General features: G+C 40.6%; 1 long non-coding RNA gene across 1 annotated transcript; it reads right to left on the bottom strand.

Moving 5' to 3' along the window:
- Window positions 1–75: 75 nt before the first annotated feature.
- Window positions 76–5,921, bottom strand: LOC310703193. Its single transcript, XR_014523973.1, has 2 exons — window positions 5,812–5,921; window positions 76–1,265 (listed from the first exon to the last, which is right to left on the bottom strand). It is a non-coding gene; the product is annotated as an uncharacterized lncRNA (long non-coding RNA).
- Between the last annotated feature and the right edge of the window lie 8,779 nt (window positions 5,922–14,700).

The following is a 14,700-nucleotide window of genomic DNA, read 5'->3' on the forward strand; positions in this document are numbered from 1 at the left end:
ATTATAGGATACATGGGCATGCCTGCACACACCTACTGTCCCATCACTCAGAGCATTTAGAGCTTGCTAGCAGTGTGAGGGGTGAACATGTTTGAGCTTCACAGGCATTTCAGAGCAGGCACCAAGCACCTATGAATCCCCATTGGCACTGAGCCATGGAAGAACAACAATGGTGGATGCCTATCCTAGGCTTCTTCCCTTATCGTTCAGATATGTCATCATTGACACAGTGCAGGGGGATTATGAGAGTGAAGAAGCTTGAAGAAAGAAGAAGAGCTGAAGCAGGGCTGGGGGGAAATTATGACCTCAATGGTGAGCACCTGCCTTGCATGTAGAAGATCCCTGCCATGTCAGCTTCACAAAAGCATCATGTAGCAGGTGAATGGCAAAACCCCTCTTTCTGATGTTGATAAATACATGCAGCTAGTTTAGGGCAGCTTCCTATGTTCCTTGGTAAGGGATGGAGGAACTCCCCAATGAGGAATTGTTGCAGCGTTTTTAGCTTAGAAAAAAAATGTGAGTAAGAGGTGATATGGTGGAAGTTTATAAAATCATGCATGGCATGGAGAAAGTGAATAGAGAAAAGTGTTTCTGGCCCTCTCATGACACCAGAACTCATGGGCATCTAGTTGAATGTTGCCCCAGTGTAAAGCTCCCAAAGAAATGTGGAGCTACTCCTGCCATAGAATAGCCCCAGTCTGTCCCATGTATTGAGGACTAGGGATATGGCTTCAAAGCTGGAGCATTCATGTTCTGGGCAGGCTTCATTCATGGCATTTCCCCTGCAAATTATTACAGAGGACCCAGCCATGTGGTTGCTCCCCATCTCTCCATGTAACCCTGTGCTCAAGTGGGGAGTATAGAAATAGAGAAAGGCAGACGCCTCCTGTTTTGCTGTCTCACAGCCTCATCTTGTGCCTGATCAAGATTTGCATGCATTATTTTGCCGGCAACTTTAAAATCCTCCTAAAAGGGATTTTTAGACAGGATGGTGCCTTCTCCATAGTCACCTGATTGACTAATGTAGGGTAGTTAAAAGCTACGGCTCATCTATTCCATTCCTCAAAATGAAACATACGTTGCTCAGATCACTGTAGCAAAAGGATGTGATTTAAGATGATCCCTTAGCAGTGACATTCACAGTTTTCGCACAGGCAAAATGACATTAGCGCTTCATGTCAGCTTCCCAAATGTCGGAAGGAGCGGATTAATGTATGAGCCAACATTTACGTGTTTCTGAACAATCTGTGGTTTTTTAAGGTGCGCTCTGTTGGCTTTTTGCAGTATAGTAACGCTGCAGAGAGCTTGCTGGGGAGACCATGCATTAAAAAGAAGGGACTCAAAAATAACTTAAAGAAGGTTTTAATAAGAAAAACAAAAACTCCATTTACACTAAGTATATTAACAAACAAACATGACCCAACCACCAACCCATACCCCAGGGTAATGGGAGAGCTAGGTGCTGCTCCTTATATACTCTACCCAAATGCTGACACACCTTAATCAAATACAACTCAGCAGCACCTGCTATGTTACACAGCTGTAAAGCTGGGTCTCGTTATCTTGCTCTGGCCCTTGCTCTGGCCCCTTAAAGACATACACATGGAGTGGAACAATGATGAACCTTTACATTTAAAGAAACAATTCAACATTTCCCCTGCGGTTCATCATTGTGGAACAAAAACATAAAGCATACTTTGTACATGTTTTTCATGTGTAACCTTTGGAAGTGCTTCTTATAAACTGCAACCTATAATGTTTGGTATGTTTAAGGTACATTACCACTCTCTTAAGAGCAGAGAAACATTGTGTAGTGGGCTTTTCCACAAATTTTGCCAGAAAGTGAAAAGCATAAGTTATATCTGGTCTTGAGATTCTTTGAATGAAATTTAGCTTGCCTATAGCAGAACGATACAAAGTTTTGTTAGGAAATGGCTTATCTTCACCTGTAAAGGTGAAACCACACACCATAGGCGTTTCCTTCCCATTTGCATTTTCTAAACATAGCATTTCAACTAGATCATCAATTTTTGCAGTTTGATGAACCAGAAAAGATCCATTTTTGCCTTTCTCAATTTGCATGGATAAGTAGTTTTTAGCTATGCCTAATTCCACCACATCAAATTTCTTCTGTAACTGTGAAACTACCTGTTCATATTCCTGTTTAGTTTTTGTAGAAATTAACACGTCATCTACATACACACATATTTTTGTTACAGAGTTTGCCCTTTCCTTTATAAACACACAATTGTCTGCCTTTCCTTGTGAAAAACCAATATCTAGCAATTCTTTTGCTAAAGTTTGGTGCCAATTCCTTCCACTTTGGTGCAGACCATAAAGGGATTTATTTAATTTGCATACCAAACCTTCAGCAGCGTCTATGCCTTCAGGGACACGCATAAAAATTTGTTCTTTTAAATCTGCAAACAAATATGCAGTTTTTATATCTAGGTGATAAACAGAATGTCCACGTTGTGATGCATCTTTTAACAAAAGCTTAACTGTTTCATATTTTACACTTGGTGAATAGCACAAATCATAATCTTCGCCTGGAATTTGTTGAAAGCCCCTAGCAACTAGTCTTGCCTTGTACCTTACAACTTCATTTTTGTCATTCATTTTAACTCTATAAACCCATTTCGAATCAATAAGTCTCATATCTGGGGTTTGTGGTACAAGAGACCAAGTGTTATGCTCTTTTAAAGAAGCTATCTCAGAGTTCATAGCTTTGTACCAATTTACAGCTTGGTGCTTAGGTAAATTCTGAACATCATTGTAGCTCTTTGGCTCAAAAACCGCCTTATTGGCATACACAGTATTAAAATGTTCATCTGCAAAACGTTGTGGCTTCTGCCTCTTTCTATCTGAACGTCTCAGTCCGGAAGGAGAGTCAGACTCCTCAGACTTAATGGGACTCAATGAACTACTAGTTTCAGGTTGTAAATCATCACTGTCAGTTTGAAGAGATGCCTGTAGGCTAAGCTCACGGTCAGAAAACTCAAGAGAATCTAACCTCCCCTCAGGTGCCTGTGACTTTAAATCATCAAACAAATTATCAGATTCAACAGGCTTTTTGTCTTTTTCTATTAATTCAGAATCACCATTTCCTCCTCCTGCTGCTGCTGCTTCCTCTTCTTCCTCAGTATCATTTATACCATTAGTATCTTGGAAAACAGCAACCCCATTCCAATTTACAGTTTGTATCATGCTTCTGGTAATATGAAATTTGCCAGTTGCTGGTATGTAAATTCTGTACGCCCCCTGCTGGTAGCCCATTATTCTTCCCTGAACACTACGTTCACCCAATTTCTGCTTAGCAGGATAATGCATAATTACATCTGAACCCCAAATGCGTAGGTATTTCAGATTAGGGCGTTTTTTAAACAACTTCTCATAGGGGGTGACATCTAAACCAGAATGATAACTGCGATTTCTAACATAACAAAAAGCATGGAGTGCTTCAGCCCAAAACGCTTTGGGCAGATTAGCATCGTGCAGATAAGTTTTAACCCCTGCCTGCAAGTCACGCTGCACAACTTCAACAAGCCCATTTTGCCAGGGACTTCGGGGGCAAGATAACTCATGAGTAGTCCCCTGCGCTTCCAGGAATTTCTCAAAATCCTCAGAAACAAATTCCCCGCCCCGGTCAGAAAACAGGTTCTTAATAGGTTTGTTAAAGTGCGTTTTTACCCAGTTGCAAAAAACCTTGTACTTCTCAAATGCTTGGGACTTCTCAGCTATTGCATAAGTCCAACAATATCTACTATACTGGTCTATGAGAGTAAGCCAGTACTTTGAACCTCCTAATGATGGTGAGAGTGGCCCAACTAAATCACAATGTACACGCTCAAATGCCTCAGTTACTTTCCTATCTGAGCACCTACCCTTGCGTGCAACCTTAATCTTATTCTTGCAACAGGATAGACACTGCATAAAGAATTTGCATGGTTTTAAGTTGAGGCCATCGACAATATTCTTTGTCTTAATTACATCAGCAAAATTCAGGTGTCCCAGAATTCTGTGCGCCATGTGGACACACCCAGAATGTGGTCTTACATTCCTCAACCCCTGGCTTGACTGTGCTGCTCTGCAATTTATAGGCGATTGGGAGTAGGTGCGAAAATATAGTCTATATAAACCATCAGATTCCCGGGCATACAATAGACGTTTGTTCCCCTCGAAAAACTCACACATAGACTTTAAGAAACGCACAGTTATGCCTTGACGGGCAAAGCACCTTACTGACAATAAATTGTCCACTGACGGGCAGTAAATGCAGTTCGCTATTGTAATGTTTAAAGAGTCAAGTTTAACAGTACCCCTGCCAAGCGACTGCAGGACTTTTGAATTGGCTAAATGTACATTACCAATTTCCTCTTCGAAAGAAATAAACAAGCTTCGATCATTGCAGACGTGCTGAGATGCTCCTGAGTCGATAACAAAAGACTTCCACTTGGCATCTTTAATTCTTTTACGATCTTTAGTCCGAGCGTGAAAAGCTCGCGGCTCGTTTCTGTCTTTACGGTACGATGCCTGCTGCTGGGCTGACGACCGTGATTGACGAACAGAAACAGGCTTGGGAGTACTTTGCTTTCTTTTGGAGCTGCAGTCCCTTGCAAAATGTCCTTGCTTATTGCAGAACCAACAACGCTTTGCAGCTTTAAATGCAGTTGTATCACCACAGGTTTGCATATGGCGTTCCTCATTCTTTCTGGAAACAGGAGTGCTTATGGCACAAGCCTCCCTTCTATCCAACTCGCCCATTAATCTTGCCGTTACCCCTTCCACAGTTAATTGTGCTGGTGGAACGGCAGATATCTGGCTAGCTATACCATCAAAGTCCTCATTAAGGGAACATAGAATGATAAAAACTTACTGAATATCAAGTATCTCCATGTCCCTTCGAATTAACTCGCCGCGTATTGCCTCCAGACGTCTCAAGTGTGCTGCCAAATCACCACCAGGCTGCAACTTCGTCTGGTACAACTGCTTGAAAAACGTCAATGCAGACGCTGACTCTTTTCTAACATGCACTGCTGCAAGACTGTCCCACATTTCTTTGGCAGTTTTCTTATTTCTTATATAGACTACTTGCTGGTCGCTGACTGCCAAATTAATTATCGCCCTGGCTTTTGCATCTCCTTTCGACCAAGCATTAGTTACAGGGTCAGGAGGGTCATCAGTTACATAGGTCCATACTTCTCTAGAGGTCAAAAGCGCCTCCACCCGAAAAGACCATAAACTATAGTTCTCATCTGTTAGCTGTGGGAAGACCAGAGCCTTCTCAGCTTCAGGAACCCGGTCAACCATTCTGGAACTCTTCCAGACCCACAAAAACTACGCTAACAGGAGAAGGAGTTTTCAAACCTTTCTCAGAGTCCAAAAATATGCAGTCATCCACTCAGCAGCTGGGCCCATAACCAAAGATGTTGGCTTTTTGCAGTATAGTAACGCTGCAGAGAGCTTGCTGGGGAGACCATGCATTAAAAAGAAGGGACTCAAAAATAACTTAAAGAAGGTTTTAATAAGAAAAACAAAAACTCCATTTACACTAAGTATATTAACAAACAAACATGACCCAACCACCAACCCATACCCCAGGGTAATGGGAGAGCTAGGTGCTGCTCCTTATATACTCTACCCAAATGCTGACACACCTTAATCAAATACAACTCAGCAGCACCTGCTATGTTACACAGCTGTAAAGCTGGGTCTCGTTATCTTGCTCTGGCCCTTGCTCTGGCCCCTTAAAGACATACACATGGAGTGGAACAATGATGAACCTTTACATTTAAAGAAACAATTCAACACGCTCTGCATTTATGCCTTAGAAACGTTGCTTTTTGTATTGATGGTTACAATATGGACACAATTCCACAAGTCTGTGCTCAAATAAAATAAATAAAATACCTGTTTTTAAATGTTCTTTACTGTTCATTCTTCTGTGTTACACACTGATGGATGAGGCCAACTCCAACTCTAGCACAGATTTATCAGTAAGGATTTTTGAAAAGAGAAGAATATGAACTGTTTGGGATTCTGCAAGGTCTGTCCAGAGGCGCAGAATGGAGGCTCAGTGCTTGTGTGATTCATCCCTAAAAATCTACATAGAAGGTATTTACATTTGTAGTTGACACACTTATTTTGCTATATTTTTTATGGTTGCCAACAAAGATGAACGTATCGTCCAAAAGGAACAATATTTTCAAAGGAATTTTAGTACCACTACAGAATTGGGTTCACAGCTGAAAGACCATATTGTTGTACAGTACTCGATTTAAAGCTGGAAGGGAGATTTCCTTCTCCATAGTTGATGTTAATGCACAACATGGTGTGCATTGCAAAACTCATTTGAGCTTGGTGGGTGCATCTCATGCAGACAGGGATATACATCTCCCTTTGGCACTGATAGTAATGCACAATCAGTATGAATAAATCAAGTTTAGGCTTAACATGGAACTGCAGGGTAATTCCTCGCTGGGTGGGTTTCAGGGCTCTGTGAGCTAATCCTGTCCCCACCACCTGCATATTTGGCTAGTATTTGAAGGAGCTCTTGGTACCTATTGATATAAGCATGGCTTAACTCTTCCACACACAGGAGACTGTCAATGTATTTGGAGCTTGTGAAGAATTCCCAATGGGGACCCTGGGTATGAGCTTCGGATGTATGGCCCTACACACACTCCTCATTTTATTTCCCCATGTGTTCTCTGAAAACCTGAAAGGGGTTACTCTCAGCAGCATTTTTCTTCTGACTGCATCCTGCCCATTCAGGGAATGATCCAGAGACGTTATTTATTTATACAGTAGTATTTATTATCCTGGGAGCTCAAGGCATTCTACCTGGTTCTGCCCCATATCATTTAGTCCTTGCAATAACCCTGGGAGGTAGGTGAGGCTGAGAGGCAGTAGCTGGCCCAAGATCACCCAGTGAGCTTCATGGCTGCATAGGAATTTGAACCCTGGTCTCCCAGGTCCTTGTCCAACACTCTAACCACTACACTACAATATTACAAGTCTATAATCAGATCCAAGCCCCCAATCAGGCATCCCTTGAGAGCAAATTCTCAGTGACAGACCCACTCAAAACAATCAAGGCAAGACAAAGTCCTACCATCCATGTCCCTCTTGGACTTCAGTTAACTAAGATGTCATGATATCTGAAATGTATCTGTGTCCGAGATCCATGAACTGCAAACTTCTGGCCAACTTCTGTTAGCTACCAAGCTATTTAACTGGTCCCAGAGTCCCCAGTTGTGTCCAATAGCTTTCTCTCCATACTGGCTCTGTTGAGAACCCTTCAGGCAGTCAGGCTAAATGTTGATGTGCCATGTCTATTATTATTATTATTATTATTATTATTATTATTATTATTATTACTATTACTATTACTATTATTTTGACTGTATAATGACTACCAGTAAATTGAACAAATTAATTGACCTCTCAGATTCTATCATCGCTCCCTCCACATTTCTTTCATTTTAACAGCAGCACCTCTTTTATGCTGGCAGGTGGGTTTTCTTTTCTTTTTCCAGGGAAAAAATAATAAGTTGTAGGGCAGAATCTTCACTTTTAATAAAAGTATAAATGTTCAAATGAAAAGGATTAATATCTAATTTTACATCTTCATTTGCATGATGTGCCAAAATTATCTTAAATATTTGTTATGGATGAAACAGCTTTCCACCAATTTAGTATCCTGCCCCCCTCCCAGTCTGGAGAATGTTAACATAAATTGTAGCATAAATCTTTGCCTTGTAGAGTAGCAGAAGGCGCATATAAAAACCCATATCTTTACTGCACATATTTCCCATTAACCATAATCTATTAGTAATTGAAGTTCATTACCAATTCTTGTAGGCTTTATTGCTATCATGCTGCATGACATACTGAACCTGGCTTGCATAACAAGAAGTCCTTGCTGGGAAATATCCTATTAACAATGACAGTGCATTTGTCATTGTGATAATAAACCCAAGAGCTGCCTGCAGATTATAAATTATTGTGGTGCCATTTGCAACGCTGTAGTTTAAAGTTTTGTCAGCCCTTCCATTTTAAGCCCCCTGTTTTTCAGTGAGTTATAACTCGGCCGTAAAAATCTGCAGCCTGCGAAAAATTTGGCTTACAAGGTCCTTGGCCCAAGAGGCTAAAAATAAGAATAAAAATTGAAAGGCTGGGTTCACTCCCAGTCAAATTATATACAAATGGAAGCCTAGTAATCAAATGGGAAGCTGTTTCTTTTGTATTTGCTTACCCTCCTAATTTATTCTCTTTTAAAACAGAGTATTTGATTAGTAGCTAAGTGCCACTATTGCAATGTAATGGCTAAGGGCCAGCACAAATGTAATACTCCCAGTCCTTTAGCAACAGTTAGGAGATTGGTAACTGGCCATGAAATTGTGCAATTTATTTGGGAAGGCCTGTAGCTCAGTGGGCTTTGTGAACAGGTTCAATCCTCAACATCTCTGGAGTGGGCTGGGAGAGACTACTTTCTAAAAACCTGGAGATTCTCTGCTAGCCAGTGTAGGCAATACTGTACTGAGCTAGATGGACCAATAGACTGTCTCTGTATGTGACAGCGGTTCCCTTTGTCCCTCTTTTCCAAGTTCCAGTATAAACACACACACACACACACACACACACACACACACACACACACACTCTTAAGTTTGTACTGCCCTAAGCAATAGTTAATGCTAAGGTGTTTCCATGTTAACCAGGGTTTACAGGTTCATTTCAAATTCAGAGCGAGATCAGAACTCTGGTTAGCATTAATTGTGATTAGGATTGGTGTAAACGTAACCCTTAGCTCAAATAGCTATGGTTGTAACGGGGGGGGGGGACGGGGACAGCAAAGAGCAGTAAGAACACAACATTGCACTCCTTTTAGGCACTTCTCCGCCTTTCCCCTTGACAACCAATAGGTTTGGGTCAGAGCTTGGGAACGTTATAGCAGCAGGAACCTGAACTAATCCAGTTCAGATCTTGTCTTCGTTACGAATTTTACCACCTCTCAGCTTCTGCACCACCACTGTCTTTCTGCGATACAAGATAGCAACACTGACCTACTTTGCAGGGTTCTTAGGAGGAATGCTGAGGTTGTGGGATGCTGGAACACTATAAAGTCTGTACAGTGCATCAGAAAGTTGCTGGTTTGAATATCACCTTTGTCATCAGCTTAGTGTGTAGTCTTATGCAAGCTTATTTATTTATTATTAGGTTTCTGTTCCACTTTACTACCAAGCAACTCAAGGTGGCATACGTGATTCTCCTGGCATTCTTCATATTATCTCACAGCAGCCCTGTGAAGTAGGTTGTGACTGGCCCAAGGTCATCCAGTAAGCTTCATGGTTGAATGGGGGCTTGAACCCTGGTCTCCAGGTTGTAGTTTGACACCAACCAATATAATTTTTCTCTTTCTCTCCCTGCCATGTACTTTATGAGGATAATAATAATAATAATACATTATCCAATACAAGAATACAAGTGTAAAATAGCTGTGTAAGGTGAGCCAGGATAGCTTCATAAATACAAGATTCTTAGGCAATTCTGAACTCATGAAGCTGGTTCTGATGTGACATTTAACAAGAATCAAAGAGTTTTGAATCTGTTGTGAGGGGCAGGAGATATTTCTGTATGTATTTGCTTCCTTTATTTTTCTCAGTGTGGAACAGCTATTAGTGTGGAATGGCAGAAACTTGTTTCTAAAGCTATGTTGGTAATTTTGTTTATTCTTGACAATTTTGATTTTTTAAAAATATTATTTTAATTTTCTTCCCCATTTCTAGGAAGCCATTAAAATAACAAAATTAATACTTCCCCAGCTTTCAACTTTCAATCCTGATTGAAAACTAGAAGTGTGTGTGTGTGTTGTAAGAAATTTCCTCACTGGCTATAATGGAATTATTTCTTGAGCTTATATCTATAAAGTGCATTGACTCTCAAAATACAGCAGATGTTTTCACTAGTTGCATAATATATTTTTTCCAGCATGTAATATAAGAATCTTGGATATATGTAGCATTTCTCATCTCCAATTGTCCCTGAACGCTTTGCAGTCTTTTAATGTGAAAACTGCTTCACTTTCTACTGAGGTGCTGAAATCTCAGGAGGGCCATCTAACACCTGTTTAATGGCCCCCAGCGCCATTACCTAACAATTTATGGCAGGAAGTAGAACAGAAAACGGTAGCTGAAAATGAAAAAAAAATTAGCAAAAGCAACTGTAATTATTTAGAAACTCAAGCTTTGCTGCTCGGAACATATACTCTGGAAACAAAATGCTTATCTATCTCTCTGCAGGAGTTCCTGTTGGCTGAGGTATCTCATGGTAAAATGGACAGCATCTCCAGGATCATTTCCTGTCTTGCACTTTGGCAAAAAGCCTTATAGAGTGGTACCTCAGGTTACATACACTTCAGATTACATATGCTTCAGGTTACATACTCTGCTAACCCATAAATAGTGCTTCAGGTTAAGAACTTTGCTTCAGATTGAGAACAGAAATCGTGCTCCGGCGGTGCGGCAGCAGCTGGAGGCCCCATTAGCTAAAATGGTACTTCAGGTTAAGAACAGTTTCAGGTTAAGTACGGACCTTCGGAACGAATTAAGTACTTAACCCGAGGTACCACTGTACTGTGTGCAGGTGAGCAGAAGATCAAAATTGCAGACTTTCTGCTTTTCAGTAACTCTGCTGGAAGGGGAACTTCAGCGGGTGTCAATTCTACTATTACTGAAGGTCTAAGACAGTTCAGTCAGTGTTCACAAACACAGCTCATCCAATTAAACCAGTGTTTCCCAAACTAGGGTCTCCAGCTTTTTTTTTTGGACCACAGCTCCAGCTTGCAGGAAAATAGACAAATAGACTAAGGAAGGAACTGAGGGCTGTGGTGGTGGTGGTGACAGCTGTGATATTCTGCTACCACTTTACATGAGGGCGCTGCCACACATGTGGGACTCAGGAAATGCTAAACTGGAAAGAAGGAGAAGGGTAAACAAGAGAGGAGACATATGTGTGGGTCCTGAGCAACTATACAAATCACCCTATTTATAGTAAGTGATTAGGAGAACAAGTATTATTTGTTTAGAGCATGCCATTGTAAACAGAACAGCTGAAATGTATTAAAACATGATTGCCGTGGGCATGTCCATGAGTTCTCCAGTATGAGAGAGCCTCACTAATAAGAATTTAATTGAAAAGGTTTGTGGATAAGCATGATCTCTTCACACATCTTTCACTCACGCATCACACCAGTATTTTTTAAAAATGAAAACGATTCTGCGCTTCACATTTTTGACTGAGAAATCCAGGAAATAACTGTACATCTGGTGTGCCTGGTGCTTTATGTGGACCATCAAAAGAAATAAATGAAGCTCCCCCTACTCAACATTGGAATATTCTGGAACGTTGCCTATGAATAAGCGAAGGAAGTGATTCACAATCACATTCTGTGCTGGAGCATGGCCAGGAATGCTTTTTACCAACTCTGCTTGGGAAGAAGATTGAAATCCTTTATTGTTTATTCAATCCTGATCACCCTCATAGCTGCTTTTGTATCTTTTAGACTAGCCTACTAAAACATGCCCTACACCAGACTGTGAAATAGCCATAGCTTGGAGGCAGAGCTTCCATTCTGCATGCAGAAGGTACAAGTCCAATCCCTGGCTTCTCCAGGTAGGGCTGCAAAAGAGAATCCTGTCTGAAACCTTGAAGAGCCACTGGCAGTCAGTGTAGACAATAATGAGCTAGATGGACTAATGGTCTGGCTTTCAATGTGTGTATAGGCTGGTTTGGAAGAATGCTGAGAAACCTTTTTGGTGGAGACAGTAGCACACTGGCTCCCAATAGAATTTGTGTCCCTTTTGGCAGTGCTCTATCACTCTTATTTGAGATTCTACCAGTCACCTTTGAAGGCCTTTACCTTGAAAGACAAGCTGGAGGCTATGCAACCTAGTTTCTTGTTTATTTTGTGTGGATACTGAAATGAGGTTTATCTGAAAAATGTCCCCCCCCCCTTTTAAAAAGTAGTATTTTTATTTGTACTTGTCTGAAGATATACAAAAATTCATACACATCACAAACTATCTTTCTATAATACCCTGAAATACTTAATCTAAAAAAAGAACAAAAAAGCAAAAGGAATAGAAGGAAGGAAGGAAGGAAGGAAGGAAGGAAGGAAGGAAGGAAGGAAGGAAGGAAGGAAGGAAAAGCAAAAGAAGAGAAAGGGAGAAGAAAGAGAGAAGAAAGAAAGAAAGAAAGAAAGAAAGAAAGAAAGAAAGAAAGAAAGAAAGAAATATCAAAAGACTTCTGGTTGTGTCATGCAGCTAAGTATAGTATTCAGTCATTAACATCCAACCATTCTATCTTCTATAAGCCAGTATTTTTTCAGCTTTCAAATCCCAATATTACAAGTTCATTTTCTCTTTCATGCAAAAAGTCCACAAGAAGTTTCCAGTCCTGAATAAATGCCAATAACGACTTTTCTCTAATTAAACATGCTAACTTTGCCATCTCAGCCAAGTCCAACCTTATCTGAAAAATGCTGTTGCTCAAGTCAAGTGAATAACTAACATTGACATTAAACAGAAATCATTTGTACCCCACTGCTCTGCTGATGTATTGTTTTGTTCATATATTCCTGGACTTGACTCCCACATAGTCTGCAACCTATCATAGCACAACAAAGATCAGTCTTCACCTCCAACAGCTTGACAACACCTCTGCATGGACTCACTGGGGCTGTTGGGAGTTGTGATCCATAACACATGGAGGGCACAAGGTTGGGGATGGGTGATGTAGATAGTACTTCCTGTTTTGCATGGGTTTCTCTGGATAGTTGCCTTTTCAGGCTGTCTGGCTAAACTGACACTTATTTCACTCTCTCCTGAATTGTCTAACCAGCTGCAGACAAATTTATCATGAGACTGAATTCTCTGGGGGCTACTGGTCTCCCTGAAAACTTTACAGTGAGATGACGAGAGTTGACACAAACAATGAAGGACTCATGTAGAAACCAGATGAAGCAAACCAAGTCATGTTTTGCACAACCCAGAAAGGAATATCCCATATTGCCTCTATTGGACTTCTATTTTGGACAGTGCTCCCATAAATACCTCAGCCCTAAGACAAATTTGCCTACTCATTGTCAGACAATTCAGGAGAGAGTGAAATGCTGTTGTAACGAAACAAAGGGACACAGATGCGATGGCTCACTGTTCAAACGTCTTATTGATGTGTGAGGTCATTTTGGATTTCCAGGCCAACTAGCATAAAAGCTCACATCAAACCAACTACAATCTATTGAGATCCCATCTGCACATACCAAGCCTTCCAATATTGGCTAATTACTCTACTCTGCACTGTTGAGCCAGTTACAGTACTCCAGAAAAAAATCTATAAATACATTGATGCACTCTAAAAAGAAAATGCATTAACCGATTCAATTGCTGGTTATTAAAAGAGAGCAGCCCCTCTCAGCATATAAACCTCAGGTGTAACTATAATCTCAGTTAGGTTACCTTCATTCTGTAGGAGTATTTCCTGAGAACAAATCAATGTGCTTGAAAGTTTATTGTGGGGTGTTTTTTTTCCCTTTAAAAGAAAATCAATCCTCCTGCACTTATTGCAGAGGCTGTGAAATGATATAATGTGATCACGTCTCCATGATGTTTGGGGTTTTCTTAATAATGGAAAACCAACAGATTTCTGTTTCTTCCTTACCCATGTTGGGGGCATAAGAAGAAGAAGAAGAAGAAGAGTTTGGATTTGATATCCCGCCTTTCACTCCCTTTAAGGAGTATAAGAATTCATTGGTTACTTTGATGGTTCAGCTAAGGTCTATGAGCATGTGACTCTTGGAATCCAACTCCCATCAACCCCAGCCAGCATAGCCAATTGTCAAGGATGATGGGAGTTGTTGAGCAACAGTTGGAAGGACAGAAGTCCTCCACACTTGGTGTATCAGCTTCTAACTAGATACTTCTGAAAGCTCACAAGCAAGGGATGATTGTTTTGGCCTTTTTTCTATTCTTTTGTCTGCAGCATTTGGACCTCAAAGATATACTGCCTCTAAACATGGAGCTTGGGTTCAGGTCAGCTGTCATGACTAACCACTGGAGGACAGGATATCACATTCTGCTGGTTCTTCACTGCAAGATCCATATGGATTTATACTACAAACATAATATTTTGAATAAGAAGTCCTTCTATGAGAGTTATTTCAGAAGGAGATTCATGAGATCTAGAGCATCACAATATATAAATTTATATTTAGTTTAGATGTGCTCCAAGGAACAGTCCCTTGTTCAATTTTTGCGGTAGGTGTTTGCTCTGAAGTATGATGACGCATATAAACTGATCATCTCCAGACTTTTAATTGCTCCTCCTTTTCAAGTGAATTTTAGACAAATTTCTCTTCAGTCTGGTAATTGCTATTATTACCCAACAGCCTTTTTTGAAATTCACATCCCTTATTGGCTTTTGCCCATTAGAGGCCTTTGTCTAATGTCAGTAGGGAGAAAAAGTTTTGCAGGGTAAGCTTATCATTTTGTCAGTGTTCTCTGAGTCTACCCTTTGTTTTCTCTTTCCTTTCATCTTGCTCAAAATAGATGAGTCACAAGGAAATTATAATTAGTTTTGATGACAGGGCTTAATTAATATATGGTTGGCAATAGGTATGTAAAGAAAGCAATCAGGAAG

Source organism: Podarcis liolepis (genome assembly GCF_965112155.1).
Source record: "Podarcis liolepis genome assembly, chromosome: 1".
NCBI lineage: Eukaryota > Metazoa > Chordata > Lepidosauria > Squamata > Lacertidae > Podarcis > Podarcis liolepis.